Genomic DNA, 20,559 nt, shown 5'->3' with positions numbered 1-20,559 from the left:
TAAGAAAAACCATACAATTTGATACATTCAAAATTTTATATATTGAAATTTAATAATTAAATTGCTGTGATGAATCTTGTTTCGATTTCATATTTAGGCCTTGATGTCTGTCAGTGTTGGGACTGTTTCTAATGTTAATAATTTTAAATAGTCTCCTAAAACTAGTTTAAATTTTTGTTTCAGGAGGGATTTTTTTTATAATCAATTTCTTTTTCTCTGTTAGCCATTAAAATCTCTACTGACATTTTTTTATTATTAATATTGAAATAAGAGCTTACATGATGTTTTTGTGTCTGTTTAAAGATATAAATGTAAATTAATTTACGTAGATTTCAATATAGTTTTGACCATATTTCATGAAATCCCAATGGCACTTGTTTTTATGATTGTCTATGTAGTACATTTGGATAGCTTTCAAAAAATAAGTGCTTTTAGGATATTTTCAGATTTCCCTTTTGTGAAAATTAGGACATCTTAGTTCTATGTCTGGTGTCTGGACCCTCCTTAGGATAGCAAGTTCACCTATGCTCAGTTTTGCTTTATTATAGTTTTTCTTGATTGTTATTTTATCATCTGTTGATTATTATATGAAATAAAAATATTTTTTTAATATAATGATATTTGTCAAACATCAGTTACACATGTGCATTTATTAGTAACAACTGTGTTTTATAATGAAATTTTGGTACTGTTTTGTTACCGGGACTGGATTCAGAAATGTACATACATTCATGTGTACATATATATATATATGCATACATGAACACATACATTTCTGAATCTGATCCTGATAACAGAACAGTACCGAAATTTTTGAAGGAATTGATTTTAACAAATGATAGACAAAAAAATATGTTAGTTTTTGCATGGGGTGAAAACAAAAAATGGAAATGTGTAATCACTACTTTCAATTAAAGTAGCACAAGGGAAACACTACATTTCAAGACATAAAAGAAATGGTAAGATTTATTTCATAATTATAATATGTTTTGAAAATTACATAATGCTTTTTTTTTTTTTTTTTTTGACATTCTGACAAGGAATTGCAGATATTCCATTTTAAGTGAAGACAGTTTTTTTTAAGATTGCTTGGATGTGATTTGCTGTAGATCTTTGAAAACCCTTTGGTAACAGCTGTTCTGACAAGAGAGATTGGATTAATGTGAAGGTGCTAAGATTCTTGGTGTAATGAAATGAATGGCTCAGGACATTATTAAGTAAGGAATAATTTTTGTTGTACTAAACAAGAGTCGCAATGTCCGAGTCTAGTTATGAAGAAAAAGTGAATCCTGTCGCAACTGTCGAATGTCGTATTGGTGATCAATATGATATTAATAGCCAGTCATCTAATTCGTGTAAAAGGTACAATGATGGCTTGCTGGTATGTGGCTGAAAAGCTGCAACTAATCACATTTCCCTGCTTTCCAGTTGCAAATTGCTGTTCTACAACAAGGTAGTGAAATAGCATCTAATGGAAAATATTTGTAGGAATTAATAAATCTCAAAATGTCTGGCATACTTTCTGTATAATCTAGCAAATCACAATACATGCTTTTGATCAATTTGCATTAAAATCTGTCTTGTTCATTCACAAATGCTACATAATTTTTCCTTTTATTTCTTTCCTTTCTCTTTGAATAATTTTCCTCCTAAATTAATTAATTTTCTTGTTTTTAGAGCAGAAAATGCCTTAACTAACTACTCATTTTCCTATGCTATTATTTTTTGAAAGAACTGTTAGTTTTCCATCATTTGTTGAAAATCGTGAATATTTTTTTATTGGCTTCACAAAACTGCATTCTTCTGAGGCTTTATATATTGGGATGCACCAGAGGAAAAGTTTCCCAAATTATTTTCATATTTGTAATGTAGTATAGTTAGACAGCTGCTGATAATTTATTGAAATATTGGGGAAAACAGCCTTAATTCATCTGCAAAATCTGATACATTTTAATGCTATGTTTTTGTTTTTTGTCTTTTATGACCAGGGTTTAGTTTCTAAAATGCCGAAGCCCTATGCAAGACCATCAGGAAAGAGGAACAAAAGTAAATAAATAAATAAAATGGCTATGAGAAACTTTAATAATTTAAAAACCTAAGTAGTTATAATAATAATATAAAATAGCCCGGATAAGCTGGACCCAACCAGAATTTTTGGTTATAAATTTCGATAAAAAAACTATAAAGAGTTTTGTGGAAATAATCCACGCCTCTCACCTGCACATCCATGTCCATATTATTTGTCTATATCAAATTTGCGGCTCCGGGTGGTAAGAGTGGGATGACAACTATAATGAGTCTTACATCAGGAAGCAGGCAGATGAATTAGACTACAGACAGTACCTTACCAAATATGTAACACGACACAAACATTATAAATAAATAATGGAGTGTGGACTGCCAGAAAAACAAAACGATAGATTACTGTACTGGTTTGCAAGATAGCAGATAGTAGTGAATAAGGTAAATTATTAGTAGTAGTACTAGCAGAGCTACCCGTTCTGAGAATGGATTTTATAGTATTCATCTTTAAAAGTTTTTTTTGAGTATATATATTTCATAAAAGTATTGCTTCTTTTAATCTGGTTACAATAATTCCTTGTAAACTACATTTGTAATATGTTCTTTTGAATCTACGGGCAATGCGATTTTTAAATTGTATCTATTTCTTACTCTACTTAATGTGACAAAAGGTTCAGCTAAGTGTATACCTACACTTTTTTGAATGATTGTCCTTGTGCTTTATGTGTAGTCATAGCAAATGCTGGTATAATTATTTTATTTTTTTAAGAATACTGTTTATTTTTATATATATTTTTACAATAAAAATTAAAATTTTGTTTCATATGTTATCGCTCCTCCTTGGATCTGCCAGTGCCAAGGGGCCCCCTAGATCCTCTGCGCACAGCGCCGGAAATGAGCTTAAACCAGCACTGAAATGTACAGAGATGAATTAAAATTTAATAAGCAATTTTTAATATAATTTTATTGCTAAAAATAAAATTTTCGAGACCATATTTCTACTGAAATTATTGTTCAGTTACATAGAAGTGCCGGAGCGTTCTTATTTAGGACTCCGGTGCGCTCCGTCTAGAATTATGATTCATCTCAAAAAACCAAGCTTATACAATTTTAGGTCTGTTTATGACTATATACTGTTGGTTAGTTGGTGGATATTTTGGCACATGACTATAATGGGTCAAAAGCATGATAATCTATTCTCTCCTTTAGAAATGGTATGAAATTATAAAAATCAGCTAACACATGTTGAAAATGCATTATGTAATGAGAAAAATGCAAAACAACATAAAAGCAACAAAATAATGAAACGCCTCGTAGTAAAACCGTGATGTGAAGGGATGCATAAAATTCACAAGATCAAATAAAATATAAAGCCAAGTAAAATCTCTAATTATTAAAGTACATTAAAACGCTTTACAACCACTTCAGATTAAGGAATAAAACCCAGTCTCCCTTAAAAACTTAAATGGATTAATATCTGGTTAATGTTTTCATTAAAGTTAGGGAGAAAACATGAAACCAGTACCTTTAGTGCGGGCAGTAATCACTTCCCAAATCTATGATTTTCTGCCAAAGTTTTGGTAGTTTTTCGGCATAGAAACTTGTTGGCCAAGAATCCAAAAAACATTACCCTCATTTCAGACGTCCTGTGCCGAATGGAAGATAGCACCAGCAAGATGTAACTGCAGATTTGAAAAAAGGTAGAAATCCGAAGCAGCAATGTCAGGGCTATATGGGGGGTGTGACAAAAGATTCCATTCGAGTCCTTACAGAGTCCAGTCAGTGAAAGCAAACACATGTGGTCCTGTATTATCTTGATGGAACATTACCTCTTTGCTCCGGAACTCAATTCAACGTTTGCCCTTAATAGCAGCGTCAACACAGACTAGCATCTCGCTCTTTAACTTTTTCCAGATACATATTGCAGATAATACCCCGGCAATCCCATCAGATACAAAACATTATCTTTTTGTTAGCCAAATTGCCCTTTGCGATGCTGCCGATGGGCTCGTCGGGTGCAGACCAACCCCTCTTTTTGGCCTGTGTTGTTGAAGTCCACTTTTCATGACAAGTGATGATCCGGTACAGAATTTTATCCTTGCGTTGATATTCGAGCAGATTAGTGCAGGCCCAAACACGTCCGTCCTTATCTGCTTGAATCATCTCATGTGGCACCCAGCGATTCAACTTTAACGTCAAGTGTATGAGATGCATACTGCGACCAATGGACATGGCACTAACTCATTAACAAGCTCTCAATTGGTTGCATACTGCACTTCTTCCACATACTCTCGCAGGCGGACCTCATCAACATCAGCAGGCCGACTCGAATGCTCTGCCTCTTGAATGTCGTAATGCTTGTTTTTGAAATTTCGATACCAAACCTTCACCAGCACCAGATTTAGATTTGACGAGAGCCTAAGCTATTTGAAATATGGGGCCCTTTATGAGGGATATCAGTCAATTTTTTTTATATGGGATATGCTACAATATTTCGGAGGGCCCTAAGCTATGTTCACCTTATACATAAATCCGGCACTGACCTTAACAATGTCAAACATTAGTAGTACCTAAAGCTATACGAGGTTCGAATCCCGTGAATGGGCTGGCTGCATGGGTGTTTTCGTGGTTTTCCCCATGTGTAACATGTTTACGAGACAGTTTCCCTTAGAAAGTCCTCCACGAAGGCATTCCTCCCCTTAGGCAGATAGCCCTCGAGGCTTTGCCATAGTCACACACACACCTAAAGCTATACACACGATTTGGTGACATTCTGTAGCTGACTTTTTGCGATAAAACTGGAAGTAAATGATAGTTTAAATCTCGTAGCGTGATAGTTCCATTTCAGACATCTTGTACATAATAATAATGATATTTTTTTACAAATTTCACAATATAGTGTTCTAAAGCAAGTCTCTTCCTTTCAAACGCCAAAAATTGTTTGACAAAATATGATTCAACACGTCAACGCGAACTATTTGCTCAAACGATATTTGCGGTGGCAGGAAATTTTCGTGAGACCCGATTGGTTTTCCAATTAAAAGTCGAGAGAAGTACCTGAAAAAGTGAAATAGTATTTCCTGAAGTCTATCAAAACGTGAGCATTTCTAACAAAATCTGTCATACAGAACATTAACTCCGATTCGGGCAACATTACCTGGCTGCTTCTAGAGCGCCTTAACATGATACAGAGGCCTTCCCCAGTTGACTGCGCTGGCGGGGCGCCAACCCACGAACAGCCCGCAGGGACTTCTCATGTTCATCGCCATAATCCATCACACTGAGGGCTACGCGGGGAGCCGTCCCCCCCCTCGGCACAGCACTCAAAATCTACATGAGAGCGCCCCCACAGCAAAGGCAACGGATACGACAGTACCAGTACGGTCCCTGCCAAGCCCGCGCCTACCATAGGATGGACCTGTGGTTCTAGTCCTGTGAAGTCTGATTATTTACCCAACAAATCGAAGCTGGCAGGACACAAGTCCAGCCAGTGGTCTGGGAGAACCCCGGGTCTCCTCCCATAAATGGTCGGTTCCGGAAATTCCCACCAGTCGATCCCCTGGGATTGGTTGCTTAGCGTCATTAGCCTATACGAGCAAAGGCTTGGACCAAGGCACAGCATAGTTTCCAGCGGGACCACGAGGAGGCTGACGCTAAGCTGTGGGAGACGCAAGCAGGCAAGCCTAAAGCCATTCCCACAGTCCCCGCCCATTGATCAAACGCCAGGTCTCCTGCCTTCCGCCACTGCCTACGACGATCTCAAGCGCACGGTTCACACCGCCTACAGTGGTTTCCAGCCGGTTTTGGACATTTGTCCTCGGGAGGCCAATCGCCACCCGCCAGTCATATAGGACAGATTAATATTACAACTGGAATATACTGGTTCACTATCCGCTTTTAAGAGATAATTGTGCGTAATTTGGAAGTGACCGTTTGTCAGACAGGTTCAAATGACTTCCTCCTACTCTGATTCCCAATATTTAATTCTAGGCATTATGCTTCTAATTTTATTATTCACTTGCAGGTCCTTGCCATAGACTCAGGATTTTACCCTTGATAATCACTTTAATATTTCTCAAAGTAACAAGCTGATTTAAACAGTCCCACGGCAGATTTTGCTGTGATATCTGCCAGTTCGTTACCCGTTATCTGTATGTGTCCAAGAACCCAGCAGTAAAGGATCTCGTACTCACGGCTTATTGAGTTTTAAGGTAGTCAATAACACTTCTGTCACCATCGGTTTCTGGGTCTAGAGAAACTTTGAAAAGCTTTTTGTGCACTTAACAAATCGGTGTAAGTTGTACAGACATTAGGTTATTTCGAAGCAAGAGACAAGAAAAATGAGCAATGCTCTAGCCGGGACTCAAACCAAGGAATGATAGAAAGGCCGGAGAAATAACTTTATAAACTTTTTTTGGCTTAGATGAATATTTAACAGCGTCATACACCGAATTATTTAAGTTCGTAATACCGATACGTAAGTATCAAAGTAAATATACGAAGTAACTTGAATGTATTGTAATACCGATACATTCAAGTTACTTCAGCTTTAAATAGTCAGCAAGCACATTGCAGCCTTCTTTTCTCTACGTGACGTCGAAACGCAAATGATGCTTCCACATGACCTGCTGTTTTTGAGCCATTAATGTATATTGGAATGTAATTGCAGTGTTCGTTCCTTGTTCATAGAAAAGCTATTTGTAAGCTAACTCGTTCGTGTTTCTGTTATCATAATCGTAAAAGTTTCTATGAGCCGAATTTCTGGACCATCTCACGGTAGGATATCACGTCATTCTGCTCGGGGCACGGTTATTCACATCAAGCACTGAATATTTTTCTATCAAAGGCTCAGCTCTTGCAGGGAACGTAGGAATGCAGAGAGGCCGTGCTGCAAATAATAAGCTATAGCAGTCATCAAGAGTACTCAGACAAGGATGTTTAGGTTGCGACATTATACGAAACTAGTGATGAAGGGTCAATTGTTCACGTTTTAATTTAAACGATGATTCTAAGCAATAAATGTACTGTTTTTATACAGGAGATATTCTAAAGGCTCTAGGGCAAATCCGCAGAGCTCAATGATGAATCGAATCAAGTTTCAATAATACAGAAGTCTCTACCGAATCATTAACTTCTGAGCCAGTCTAGACATCGCTGGTGGCTCTTGAGGCATCAACCACTAGGAGTTTTGACCTCTAGTTGGCGTTGTGCTCTGAGGCCTTTGGCTAGAAATAGAAGGATAAACGCTTTTGCGCGACTTAGATTAGTATCTAGATTAAGACACTGTATTCTAGCGATGAGGATTGAAAATTATATGCAAAGTATATAAATGCGCTAACACTAGAATAATAAAATATGTTGAGAGTAATAATATGGGTTGAAGTAAGGTACAAACAAAGACCTAATCACGTTTTATCGGGAGTCCAGTCTAGAGCGGATGAATGGCCTATATATGCGGGACAATGATCCCATCCTCTGCACCCCAAAAGGTGTTCCTCAGGACCTTTGAGAAGGTAAAAGTTCTGAAACGTTTCTTCCTCAGGTACATCATTCGTGGAAGGAAAGTAAGTTTCCGATTGAACAATCACTCCTAGGAATTTCCCTTCGGGCGTAGTTGGAATTAATGACCCTTCAAGTTAAATCTCAGGATGCAGATTTCCCTTTCTGCAAAAGTGCTTGTGACAGCCTTCCGTTTTGAAGACGCAAATCCATTTTTCTTTGACTATATCTGGATCTTATTAATAGTGATCCGTAATTGCCTCTCCACATATCTCATATCTGCCCCTTGGTAACTTGAAGATTGTCAATGTACAATTATCCTGAAACAGTAAGAGGAAGTTCCTTTAAGATACGGTTTATTTTTAGCGTGATTAAGATAACACTCAAAACACACCCATGAGCAAACCTCGTCTTGTTCAAAGTTATACAAAAAAAAAAAAAAAAAAAACAGAGCCAATTCTAACTTGAAAACTTCTAGCCTTAAAAAAATTTTGAGTGAAAATTGGAATGTTTTCCACGTCACAGAGCATTTATTTAATTACGGATAAAAGTTAACAGACTAAATAGAGATATAACAGTTGTTTAGCGGCTCCTCGCGCTAGATAAACACAAGGAAATTTTTCATTTTTTTATACAGTCACTTCTTGCCCTCACGGAATCAGAACAAAATCGGAAGTCGATAGCCTCCACCTTCGCATAGTGTCTATCCTTGTCTGTCTCAGGTACGCAGGCGATGATCTGCCTATCAGGTTGTTGGCTGCAGAACTTAGCGTTCTTACACACACACACACACATTAAAAACGGTGTCACTTTCTGAAGATTTCCTGATGGATTACTAATTATCAGAAACTACAGTTTATTTTTTATTCTTGTCAGAATTTGCATTTGTCTTAACTTTTATAGAAATAGGACAATTTTCATTTTGTTCATTTGTTTGTGTATTAGAAGCCATATTTAGTGAAATAAAAGATTCAGCCCCGGCAGCAGCCCAGCCCACCACAGAGTCCAACATAGGGATGCAAATTCCTGCGACAGGGTGAACTGACTTTATACGCAATCTGAAGCCCCACAGTAAGCTTTCCAAAAAGCGGAAACACCCGAAACCACTGATACCAAGGACTAGTGACCAACCGACTGACACTACAGGGGACAGCTAAGAGACTCCTGTTTTAATCTGAAGCAGAGGGCAAAGTAGTGTGTTGGGGACAGTACCCCACCCCTCAACTACCAGGATCCTCCTTTCCAGCTTTATGGGTGACAAGGCACGGCAAACGCGTAAGCGGTTTCCTGTTCATGAGAAACTGGAAAGAAAGTGATGTAACAGAATCACACATTCAGTCCCAACAACCGAAAAGGAAACCCACTAAGGTGCAAGAAACGAAAATAGAACAGAAAAGCAGAGACGAAAAAGAAAGGAAGAAAGATCACCAGGGCTCCAGGATCGCGAATCCCATTTCACCAAGAGTGAGTGAGTGAGTGAGTGAGAGATTATGGCGCAAAACCAAAGATGATTATAGTGCGCCAAACACGTGATGGGGTGAGTACAATTGATGAAATTAAAATACAATAAATAAAAACAAGTAGACAAATGTATCAAATCCAGAGGATGAAGTCATATAAACACAAGTTAAAACCACACATTTAAAATTCAAGATACAATCTTTAAAACAAATTACATTAGGTGATAAAAGCCAGTTTCTTTCAAATAATAAAATAAATTACAATTGACCTCTCTTCCGATTAAACGGTCGAGAGGTAAGTCACAGCTATTAAAATATTTCTGGCGAAGACTATTAAAACATGGACACTCAATTAAAATATGACGAACAGATAAACAAACATTACAATTAAAACAAACAGGCTCATTTTCAGCTTTGAGAAGATAGTTATGTGTAACTCTAGTGTGACCAATTCTGAGGCGAGTCAAAAGAACTTCCTCCTTACGATTTTTAGTTGATTCCCAATGCTCAATTCTAGGTTTTACATGTCTTAACTTGTTTTGAAGCTGAACATCCCAAGTTTGCTGCCATTTTTTCCGGACTTTTCCCTTGATGACACAGCAGATATCTCTAAAAGGGATAAGGCGACTAGTCAGTTCATCAGCAGATTTGGCTGCAATATCTGCAAGCTCATTTCCCTTTATTCCAGCATGTCCAGGAACCCAGCAGTACAGGACTTCATATCCGCGAATCGTTAAATTTATATGAATTTTCAGGACATCCACTACCACAGGACTCTGAGTGTTGGGAAAAGCTTCCAAAGATTTAAGAGCACTATACGAGTCTGTATAAACTATGAACTTCTTGTGGCAGAGTTTCGAGATGTACAAAAGAGCATAATATATTGCAGTTAGTTCAGATGTTAGGACTGAGCAAGCATGGTGTAGGCATCTGCCCTCAATGTAATCTTCAAATACAAAAGCCATCCCGACATGATCATTTGACTTTGATCCGTCTGTGTATATCGGATAATAACTGCTATATCTGTGCCTGTGCTCAGCGAAGAGTTCTCTGTAAACGATCTCGTTAGTGCTCGCCTTCACGTGATGTTTGAAAACATCAAGGAGCTGAATCCGTGAATTTTCCCAAGGTGGAATTTCAAAATCCTGTACTGCTTGGGGGTGCATATCAGAGAGGGAAAATGTCTCAATGACAGGGCGAACTCTTAAAGGAAAAGTAGGAACAGAGGATGGACGTGTTTCAAATAGTGTGTTACATTCATTATCAAGTAAGCACAGCTTATTGGGATGTTCAGGTTGGGATAAAATATTAAAATATTGTAAAAGGGACAATTGCTCACGCCTCAGATAAAGTGATGGTTCGTTAGAGTCAACATATAGGCTGTGTACAGGAGAAGTCCTGAAAGCTCCTGAACAAATCCGCAAACCCTGATGGTGAACAGGATCCAGTTTTAACAAAACAGATGAGCGAGCAGATCCATAAACAGCTGAGCCATAGTCCAGTCTAGAGCGCATAAGCGCTCTGTAAATGCGAAGCATGGAGCAACGCTCTGCACTCCAGGAGGTGTTCGCCAACACTTTTAAAATATTTAGTGTTTTGAGACACTTCTTTCTCAGGTTTAAAACATGAGAAAGGAAAGTCAATTTCTGGTCGAACGTCACTCCTAAAAATTTTACTTCGGGCGCAACTGGAATAATTGTATTATTTAGATATAACTCAGGTTCAGGATGGAGACCTCGCTTCCTACAAAAGTGCACGCACACAGTTTTCTGTTTCGAAAAAGTAAATCCCTGTTTGTCTGACCATTCTTGGATCTTATTCAGAGCCATCTGCAATTGCCTCTCTATGTATCTCATGTCTGCTCCTCGACAGCTAATCTGTAAATCATCTACATAAAGTGATCCCAAGATGGTATGAGGAAGTTCTTTTAATACAGAATTTATTTTTAAACTGAACAGTGTTACACTAAGCACACAGCCTTGAGGCACACCCTCTTCCTGTTGAAAAACATCCGAAAAAACAGAGCCAATCCTTACTTGAAAAGTTCTAGCGTTCAAGAAATTCTGTATGAAAATTGGTAGGTTGCCGCGCAAGCCACTCTCGTGAAGATCCCGGAGTATACCGTATCTCCATGCCTTATCATAAGCTTTCTCAATGTCGAAGAATATTGAGACAAGGTGACTTCTTCTGACAAAGGCTTTTCGAATAGATGTCTCTAATAGAAGCATATTGTCTACGGTCGTTCTCCCCTTTCGAAAACCGCTCTGATAAGGCGATATAATATTATTCTTTTCCAAGAAGTAGACTAGGCGGCTGTTTACCATCTTTTCAAACAGTTTGCAAACACAACTGGTAAGGGCAATTGGCCGGTAGTTCGAGGGATTCCTCGGGTCTTTCCCTGGCTTCGCAATAGGAATGACAACAGCTCTCCTCCATGCACTGGGAAATGTACGCTCCTTCCACACTCTATTGTAAAGTGTGAGAAGGGCACTCAGTGACTTATAGGACAGATGCTTTAGCATTTCATAATACACGCCATCTAGACCAGGACAAGACCTATGTGTCTGCAACAAAGCTCTCCTTAATTCAACCATAGTAAAGTCTCTATTGTACGGCTCAGATTTGGAAGAGTTGAATGCGATGGGATTTATTTCAGAGTGTTGCTTGATAGAGAGAAATGCAGGTGAATAGTTTCTGCTTGAAGAAACGGCAGCAAATGTCTCACCAATAGCATTTGCAATTTCTTCTATGGAGCTAATCACTCGGCCATCTTTTTCCAGAAAGGAAAGTGAGTGGTCTTTATACATTCCGCATGCTTTTCGAACTCTTTCCCAAACCCGCTTACTAGGCGTAGAGGATGTTATTGAGGACACATATGAAATCCAGGAATCCCTCTGGCTCTGCCTTCTTACTTTTCGTGCATTTGCTTTGGCTCTTTTAAAGGCTATGAGGTTTCGCTGAGTAGGATATCTACGAAAAATACCCCATGCTTTTTTCTGTTTTTTCAGTGCTTCATGACAGTCGCGATTCCACCATGGTTTCGTATATTTAACCATTTTTCCTGATGTTCTAGGAATCGAAAGCATAGCTGCCTGAATAATAGTATTAGTAACAGCTTCCACAGCGTCATCGATATGCCGGTCTTCTACCATTTGATCTCTGAGCTCTGCAATGGAAGAGAAGAGTTCCCAGTCTGCCCTGTCCAGTATAAACCGAGGGAGTCTCGACATGGGGTTTGCTCCTCTTCGTGCAAGAGATACAAAAATGGGATAATGATCGCTGTTGTACAGGTCATTTCCGACACTAAAAGTGCAAAATGGCAACAGAGATGGTGAACAGATGGCAAGATCGAGAGCGTGGAATGTCCTTGAAGGCTCATGGAAGTACGTGTCTTGCCCATTATTTAGGAGACAAAGGCTGTGATCTTCGATCATCTGCTCAATTTGTCTTCCTCGGCAATTTGTATCTTTGCTACCCCAGAGTGGACTATGGCCGTTAAAATCTCTTATTATGATAAAAGTCTCAGGCAGCTGCTCTATTAGATTATTTAAATCTTGCTGATAAATGTGCTCATTTGGAGGCAAATACAAAGAAACAAATGAAACAACAATATCAAAATTTATTTGAGTAGCGACAACTTGGAGGGATGTCGTCAAAGGAAGTACATTTGAGGGATAATCCAGTGAGGAGAGGAGACCTACTCCTCCACTGGCACGCTCACCTGCAAGGTTATCCTTCCTGACGAAAGAAAACCTCCGAAGTTTTGCATGGTGTTCTGGTTTCAGATTTGTTTCCTGTATAGCTAAGCACACAGGATGATACGCATTTATAATAGATTTGATGTCAAGCAAATTTCGGTGGAAACCGCGACAGTTCCATGACATGAGGGTGGCCATTATGAATGGTTTTTGTTTTTTCTGTGCTGTTCTTTTGTTTTTCCTGGAAGTAGATGCCTGGGAACTTCTAGACCCTCTTCTACTTCCATAAAGTCTGAATCCGCAGATTCAGAAATCATATCGTCAAGAGAGCTATTGCTAGGACTTTTATTTTTATTAATTTTTTGTGACTTTCAGTTTTAGGTTTACTTTGAATGATTGTTTCTTTTTTTTTGTATTACATGAGTTGCATTTTCCGTTTTCTTGGTAGATGTGGTTGGTTGGGTTTTATTTGGTTTAGTCTGCGTGCCTATTGATGTTTGGGTGGCAATGCTACGAGTTATTTTAACTGCACTGGCATTAAGATTTGTTTGATTGGAGCTGTGTGCTTTGAACTAGTTTTCTGGCTTCAGCATACGAGATGTTCCTGGTAACTTTAAGAGTCTGTACTTCTTTTTCGGATTTCCATTTTGGGCAGAGGCGTAAAAATGCTGGCTGCTGACCCTTGCAATTTATACACGAAGGCGCAGCGGTACAATTTTCAGAATCGTGGCCAATCTGTGAGCATCGGGCGCATGTGAGGCTGCCACGACAAGACGTCTTAGAATGGCCGAAACGCTGGCATTGGAAGCATCGCATAGGGTTGGGACTATAAGGTCTGACAGGACAATTTAAATATCCGGCCTTAATATTCTTAGGCAGATCAGGCGTGTTGAAGGTAAGGATCACGTGTTTCGTATCGATCAACTTACCTTCCTTACGCATCTTGATCCGCCTACCACCGCAGACATTTTGGTCGGATAGCTCGGAAGCGATCTCTTCTTCAGGAACGTACAGAAGGTCGAATTCCGATATTACGCCACGACAATAATTCAGTGTCTTATGTGCTGTTACAGTGACATTCGCTTGCCCAAGTTTAGTAATCTGAAGTAAAGAAGCAGACTGGGTGGCTGAGTTTGTATCAATAAGCAAGTCTCCGGAGCGGAGACGCTTTATGTTTCTCGGCTCACCAATACAAGACTGGATGTATTTATTTATTAGGAAAGGAGACATCTTATGCATTTCGCCAGAAGGACTAGAGATGACTAGGAAACGGGGACTATTGTGATGATTTTTTTTATTTGCATCTGTCCGTAATTTTTTTGCAGAGTTTTCAGAACTAGGTTGAGTGACAGGTTGAGTGACTGGTTTAGTAGTAGACGTTTCAGAACTAGGTTGAATGATTGGTTTATTAGTAGATGTTTCAGAACTAGGTTGAGTGACTGGTTTAGTAGTAGACGTTTCAGAACTAGGTTCAGTGATTGGTTTAGCAGTAGGCATTTCAGAACTAGATTGAGTGACTGGATTGACTTGAGTGACTGGAGTGACCTCGAAATCTTTTATTAAGTATATATGTGAGTTAGCCATAGTGAAAGAAAAAATTATTCGGGTCCGACGGCCCCGCCCACCACGGAGCCCAACAGAGCTAGCCGGACCTATACGCAAACTGAAGCCCCACAGTCGGCTTTCCCGAAAGCAGGTACTCCCGAGAGCTTGACCCCAAGCCACTGACGCAAGGACTAGTGACCAGCCGATTGACACCCGTGAGGACGACTAAGGTGCCTCCCGTTTAGCTGAAGCAGAGGCCAAAGCAGTGTGTTGGGGACAGTACCTCGCCCCTCAACTACCAGGACCCTCCTTTCCAGCGACACGGGTCTCCACGCACGGCAAACACGTGGGCGGTTTTCTCGCCATTTGAAAATTGGACGCGAGGGTTGTTCCAGTTTCTCGTGACGAGCCCCAAACTCCGTAGAGAGAAACCACAAGGGAGAAGGGAAGGAAAAAAGTTCCAGTTAAGGGGAGAGGAGATGGAAAAGAGGATAGATGACTGGGGCTCCAGGATCGTGACACCCGTCTCATCAAGAAGATGATCCCCTGAAGGGCTAGGGTACCTCGGGATTGCCACACCCGTACTCACAAAAGTGAGCCCCTTGAGGGACCCATTTCACCAAGAGGGTGATCTTCTGAAGGATTAGGATACTTTGGGATTGCCAGACTCACAACAAGCTCTGAGGGTGCTGTTCAGCTGTTATCATTATTAAATTTATAAGGTATTTCTCCCGCTTTCCTAGCGTGCCTTCGTGGTGTAGTGGTTCTGCACGCTGGGCTGGTATTCCAGAGGTCCGTGGTTCGATTCTAGGCGGAGACGGTTGCTAATTTTTCATCTCTCTGGCCTCCAGAAAATACCTAATGTCTCTACAAATTGATTAAGACAAAGCACAAGAGGCTATTTCTCCAAAAGATTTAACTTTGTAGAGGACTTTAAAAGGGATTCTGGTGAGGCATGGGAAAACACGAAAATTATAAACATCCAAACCAGGTCAAACTACTGGTATTCAGTGGTCCTATCCATCCAGCCATTGGTGGGTGTCAACTGCTGTTCATAGCTCGTTCACTGTGAATTTCTTATTGTATCAAATGATTCCCAGCACAACACAGGATGACTTATATTGTTCAAGCTTCTATCTCCAAGATATAAAAGGTAAAAACGTTTACTCATTGATGATTTTCTTGCCTAAAATAGGCATATCTCTGCTTTTCTCAAAGAAATGCCTTTAGAGAGTTCTACACGTCATATATGTAGAATCTCAAAATTAAGTTACACTATAAGGTATTTCTCCCGCCGTCCTTGCTTCCTAGCACGTCATATATGTAGAATCTCAAAATTAAGTTACACTATAAGGTATTTCTTCCGCCTTCCTAGCGTGCCTTCGTGGTGTAGTGTTTCTTCACGCTGGGCCGGTATTCCAGAGGTCCGCGGTTCGATTCCCGGCGAAGGCGGTTGCTAATTTTTCATTTCTCCAGCCTCCAAAAAAAATCCCAATGTCTGTCTTTACAGTGGTGCCCAAACTAAAAGGGTTGTGGATGATGACTCTCCATACCCAGGATTTGACGATTGTCCGCTAAAAACCCCAGTCGCCCTTTAAAAGGGGGGGAGTATATAAGGTATTTCTCCCGCCTTCGTGGTTCTGCACGCTGGCCCGGTATTCCAGAGGTCCGCGGTTCGATTCCCGGCTAAGGCGTTTGCTCATTTTTCATCTTGCCTGCTTCCAAACAAAATCCTAATGTCTCTACAACGCCTGCGAAAAGTGTTATCAATTATATGCTCTTTTTTTTGGGGGGGGGAACTATTGATCTAGAAATTTTCAGTTCTATCTATCATCGTACAGTCTTAATGTAGAGTCATTAGGATATTTTCAAGCAGGAGACGTGAGAAATAAGCACTGCTCTCACCGGGGACTCGAATCTGGACTTTTCAATGCACCGACTGTGCTAACTGTTACACCACAAAGGCATGCTGGAAGGAGGGAGAAAATACAAATGGTTCATTAGGTTGTAAGATTCTGTAAGTAATCAAGAATATGTGATCGATGACTTATATATATCACAGGATGAATATGTGATCGATGACATTATACATTCTTGATATTCAAGTAATGAAAAAAAAGTCTTAAACTTCAAAATTTGTGCATGGAAACTTGCTTGTGATATGTAGCAAAAATATATGCTCTATTTTGAAAATGTGAAGTTACAGTAGAGAAAAGCTTTTGTTTTAGTAAAAGCAAAATAATTATAAATTTTTACTATGCAACACATATGTCAAAGACAAGCATGATTGATATACACTGATGTGCAAAAATTAAGGACAAGATGGTTTTTTCAATTTAACTTTGTACAAAAGCTTTCCAAATCAACACATTTAATATCGTAAGATCCCCAATACGTAAGGACATGAGTAATGTACACAACACTTACTAAAAGAGAAATCAGAGGGATAAAAAGAAGCTTTATTGAAAAAGTAGCATGGAGCGCAATGCAACTGAAGGCCGAAACATCCCTTTGATGGGTGTCCAGCAAGAAACATCCGGTCTTTAATAGGGGATATGATCTCCCCTGACTGCTAGGCAGGTTTCACAGCGTTTGCCCATGCTGAGAATGAGGGTGTCAATGAGTTGTTGAGGCATTGCTGCCCATTCGTCTTGCAGCGCCAATCAAAGCTCCGGAATCATTACTGGTGGTAAGATACGAGCTGCCAAGCGTCTGCCTAGAAAATCCCATACATGCTCGATGGGATTGAGATCCGGTGATCGTGCCGGCCAATTCATACGTTCAATATCCTCACTCTCTAAGAGCTGTTCGGCAGCTACTGTGCGATGACATGGTGCATTGTTGTCCATGAAAAGGAACTGCGGTCCCATAGTGCCTCTAAACAGACGCACATATGGAAGAAGAATCTCGTTACAATAACGGGTCCCGTTGACTGAACCTGCATCGAAGATGTGAAGGTCTGTACGACTACCAAGCATGATGCCTCCCCAAACGAGAACACCACCACCTCCATACCTGTCCCTTTCAATGATGTTCGAGGGATGATTGCGGCTTCCCCGCTATCTCCAGATGAGTATGCGATGAGAATCGCTACTCAGACTGAATCTGCTCTCATCTGTAAAGAGTACTCGTCCGCATTCATTGTCTCTCCAATTCCAGTGTTCCCGGCACCACAGAGAACACCTTCTCCGATGGGCAGGCATTAGAGGTACGCACCGTACAGGGCGTTGTGCAAACAGACCACCACCGTGCAGTCTTCTGGCCATGGTAAAACGCGATATCGGTCGTCCAGTCACCTGTGTTGTGTGTCTAGCGATTTCTCCCGCTGTCTCCTGCTTGTTTCTTCTGGCCTGTAAGGCAATATACCGGTCATCTGTGGGTGTGGCTCCTCGTGGACGACCACTACTAAACCCCCGGATAGCTGTTCCTGTAGTTTGAAATTGTCTCCAAAGTCGTGAAACGATGCTGTGAGCAATTCCGAACTCTGCAGCCACACTTGTCACACTGCGGCCTTCCTCCAACTTCCCAATGATTCGACCTCGGGTAAAAGCATCCAGATGTCGTCTAACAGATCGATTATTCGCCATTTCTCGCTGAGGCAGCAACTCGGTGTGATTTTAACTGCTATACGGCGTGCAATCTCTTTGCCAGAAATACTGATCTTACACGGACAACATGCTGTATAATACTCAGACACTCCCCCATTACGTCTACCTGCATATCTGCGCATGTGCTACCATACATCACCTTACTTAATCTCCTGATTGGTCTTTCTGTCCGCTCTACCTCTTCGTTCAGCTGATATGCTAATTTTTCAACTTCGTCCTTAATTTTTGCACACCAGTGTACACAAAGCATCCTATGACTCTAAGCCTGCAGAGTATCCTATGATGGTATTGACAGTTCAAGAACACTGGCTACTTATATAAAGGCAAGAACCCCAGATGGCCAGTCATTTCCAATGAAACAGTGCAAAAATTTAGTTTCACATATAAATTAGTAACTGAGCTATAGGAAAATTGCATTAGCCCCTTATTAAATTTATATCTAAGCTATAATAGATACAACTTATTCTTTTTGTTTAGACTCAGAAAATGCTGCTGCTGAATCTATACATGCATGTATAATGAATGGTTAACATTCATACCTATTTTTTTAAAACTATTTGAAGAAAGATTTAATTGCAGTTTGTTCACATACAGCTGGTGTGACATTAAGAAGGGAAAAAAAGTAGCTGTAATCAAACTTTTAGATATTTTTCTTAATATTGTAATTTATTACTGTATACTGCTTAGCTTCTTATTTACAGTAGTATCACAAGATTCAGTAAGCAAAACCATTAAAGAAATCATTTTGAAATATTTCTTGATACATTTTATCACCAATCAATGAGATTAACCCTCCAAAATCAATGAGATTAACCTGAGACTGGTAATGGTAAACGTATTGAAATATTTAAAAATTGATATTTTGTGATTTATTGGTAAAAGATATTACGTTTTTCTCATTCATATACAATTATTAGTATTTTCTGTTTTTGTAAAAAATATAACAGTTCATTAGAATTGCATAAGTTGTTTATATAGAATAAAATGCAAACTCTTTGTCAAGTTTTTCATAGCTCATCACTGCATGTAATCCACAAACAGGATAGGTCTACAAATTACATTAGTAGCAAATATGTGTTCTATAACCAAACATAGGGAAGATTTTGCAATGTTGATTACAACTAAAACCATATTATTTACAGATGCTGCAATATAAATTTTGCAATCGTATGCATGGAAGACAATTCTTCCACTATCTAGTGGTGAAGCATTTGTTGGATAGGTACGTTTGTGTACTGGACATGGAAAATTGTCATGCTGTTACTGAATAGAAATTATATTTACTTGAACATTTTATATGCCATTTCACTGATAAAGGTACATGGGTCCTTTTTTTCTACAGAAACACTGTAAAAGGTATGTCAGATTTTAATACGTTATAGTTGTTATTTCTCTAAATGAAATATGATTCAGAAAAATACACATTTCCTCTCTGAAAACTGTTGTATTACCTAATAATAAATTTCTATCTTTTTTTTTGGATTGATCAATATCAGAAGATGACTCAATGTTGTTCAGATGACCATGAGATCATTGACCATACACTCCGCAATCTTTTGCTTTTGGAATGTACTTTAGACTATATTTATATGCTCCTATTGCTAATAATATCAAAACTCCAAGACTGCATTATAGCTCCTTTGATGACCATCAGCAGGGAAATTTTACTATGTTTGTGAATAGAATTGTGATACCCGGTCGATATGTGTCCTGTACCAACAGGAACACACAATGACCTTTATGGTATTATGTCAAATTTGATGAACTTTTATTTCATTTCATGTAGTAATCATTTTTTATCTGTAATATGTTACAGAATAAAACATTTTAAAACTTACAAATCATGTAATATCTGTATATTTATTAATTTCATTGTACTATAGCTCACTGTATGACTCCCTCTTGAATTTTTGTAGTAATTTAATTGATTTGATTAAAAAAACTGCACCAAATCACAAGGCAAAAATAAAATCCAAATATTGTAATCTGTTTTAGCAGAGTGAATGTACCAAGAAAACAGATAATTCACCCATTTAAATTTTTCATTCAACTCATTTAAGAAATGAAATACGCTCTTAAGTTTGTGTACGATAATTTTAATATTCAATCCTCATACCTTACCTAATTTCACAAAGTAGTTTCAATCTGAAGTATACATGACTAATCATAATTTATCAACAATTCATATAAAAGAAAAGAAAAATAGCAAATTATGTATCATATTAAATACATTTAGTGCAACTTTTTGAGTGAATTTGACATCTCGTGTAATTACTCATCCGTTTCCAATTCATCAGATCTGTTTTACTTTTCGTTTCGGAACCAGACAGCAAATTTCATTTTGTGAAACCACCAAGTCATTTATCTGAACATGATCAACCATTGACTACTTTTTGAAAATAAATAAATAAATAAACTGAAAGCTTTCAGATTTTATATTATGCCCTGAGGGTTTTTTTTTTTTTTTTTTTTTTTAACATTTTGTGTTATCTTTATTTATTAAATATCATGTTCTTCCCACTTAAATCATAAAATTCAATTCAACAGCAATATCACAAATATTTAAAAGAGCATGTCTTTCGAATTCCCAGTACACAGTCTCGCACATTGGAGATAAAAATGTTCCCTCCTCCCATACAGAGTTGCTATTGCTCACTTTGAAATCATTGAGTTTCTTAATCAAAGACTTATAAATGCGTTACAAGATATGAAATAGATAATAAAACA

At 38.8% G+C, this 20,559-nt stretch overlaps 1 long non-coding RNA gene across 1 annotated transcript; it reads left to right on the top strand.

Annotated features, from left to right (window-relative positions):
• The first annotated feature begins 18,365 nt into the window (after positions 1 to 18,365).
• LOC146994397 (uncharacterized) lies at positions 18,366 to 19,673 on the top strand. The gene is made up of 2 exons (XR_015044139.1): positions 18,366 to 19,188; positions 19,329 to 19,673. It is a non-coding gene; the product is annotated as an uncharacterized LOC146994397 (long non-coding RNA).
• Positions 19,674 to 20,559: the final 886 nt, after the last annotated feature.

The sequence above is a fragment of the Stegodyphus dumicola genome, chromosome 11 (genome assembly GCF_044657685.1).
Source record: "Stegodyphus dumicola isolate Sdum_Otavi_A_Nest chromosome 11, ASM4465768v1".
NCBI classification, from domain to species: Eukaryota; Metazoa; Arthropoda; class Arachnida; order Araneae; family Eresidae; genus Stegodyphus; species Stegodyphus dumicola.
Note: the sequence above shows the minus strand (reverse complement) of the source record. Positions and strands in the feature narration are given on the sequence as shown.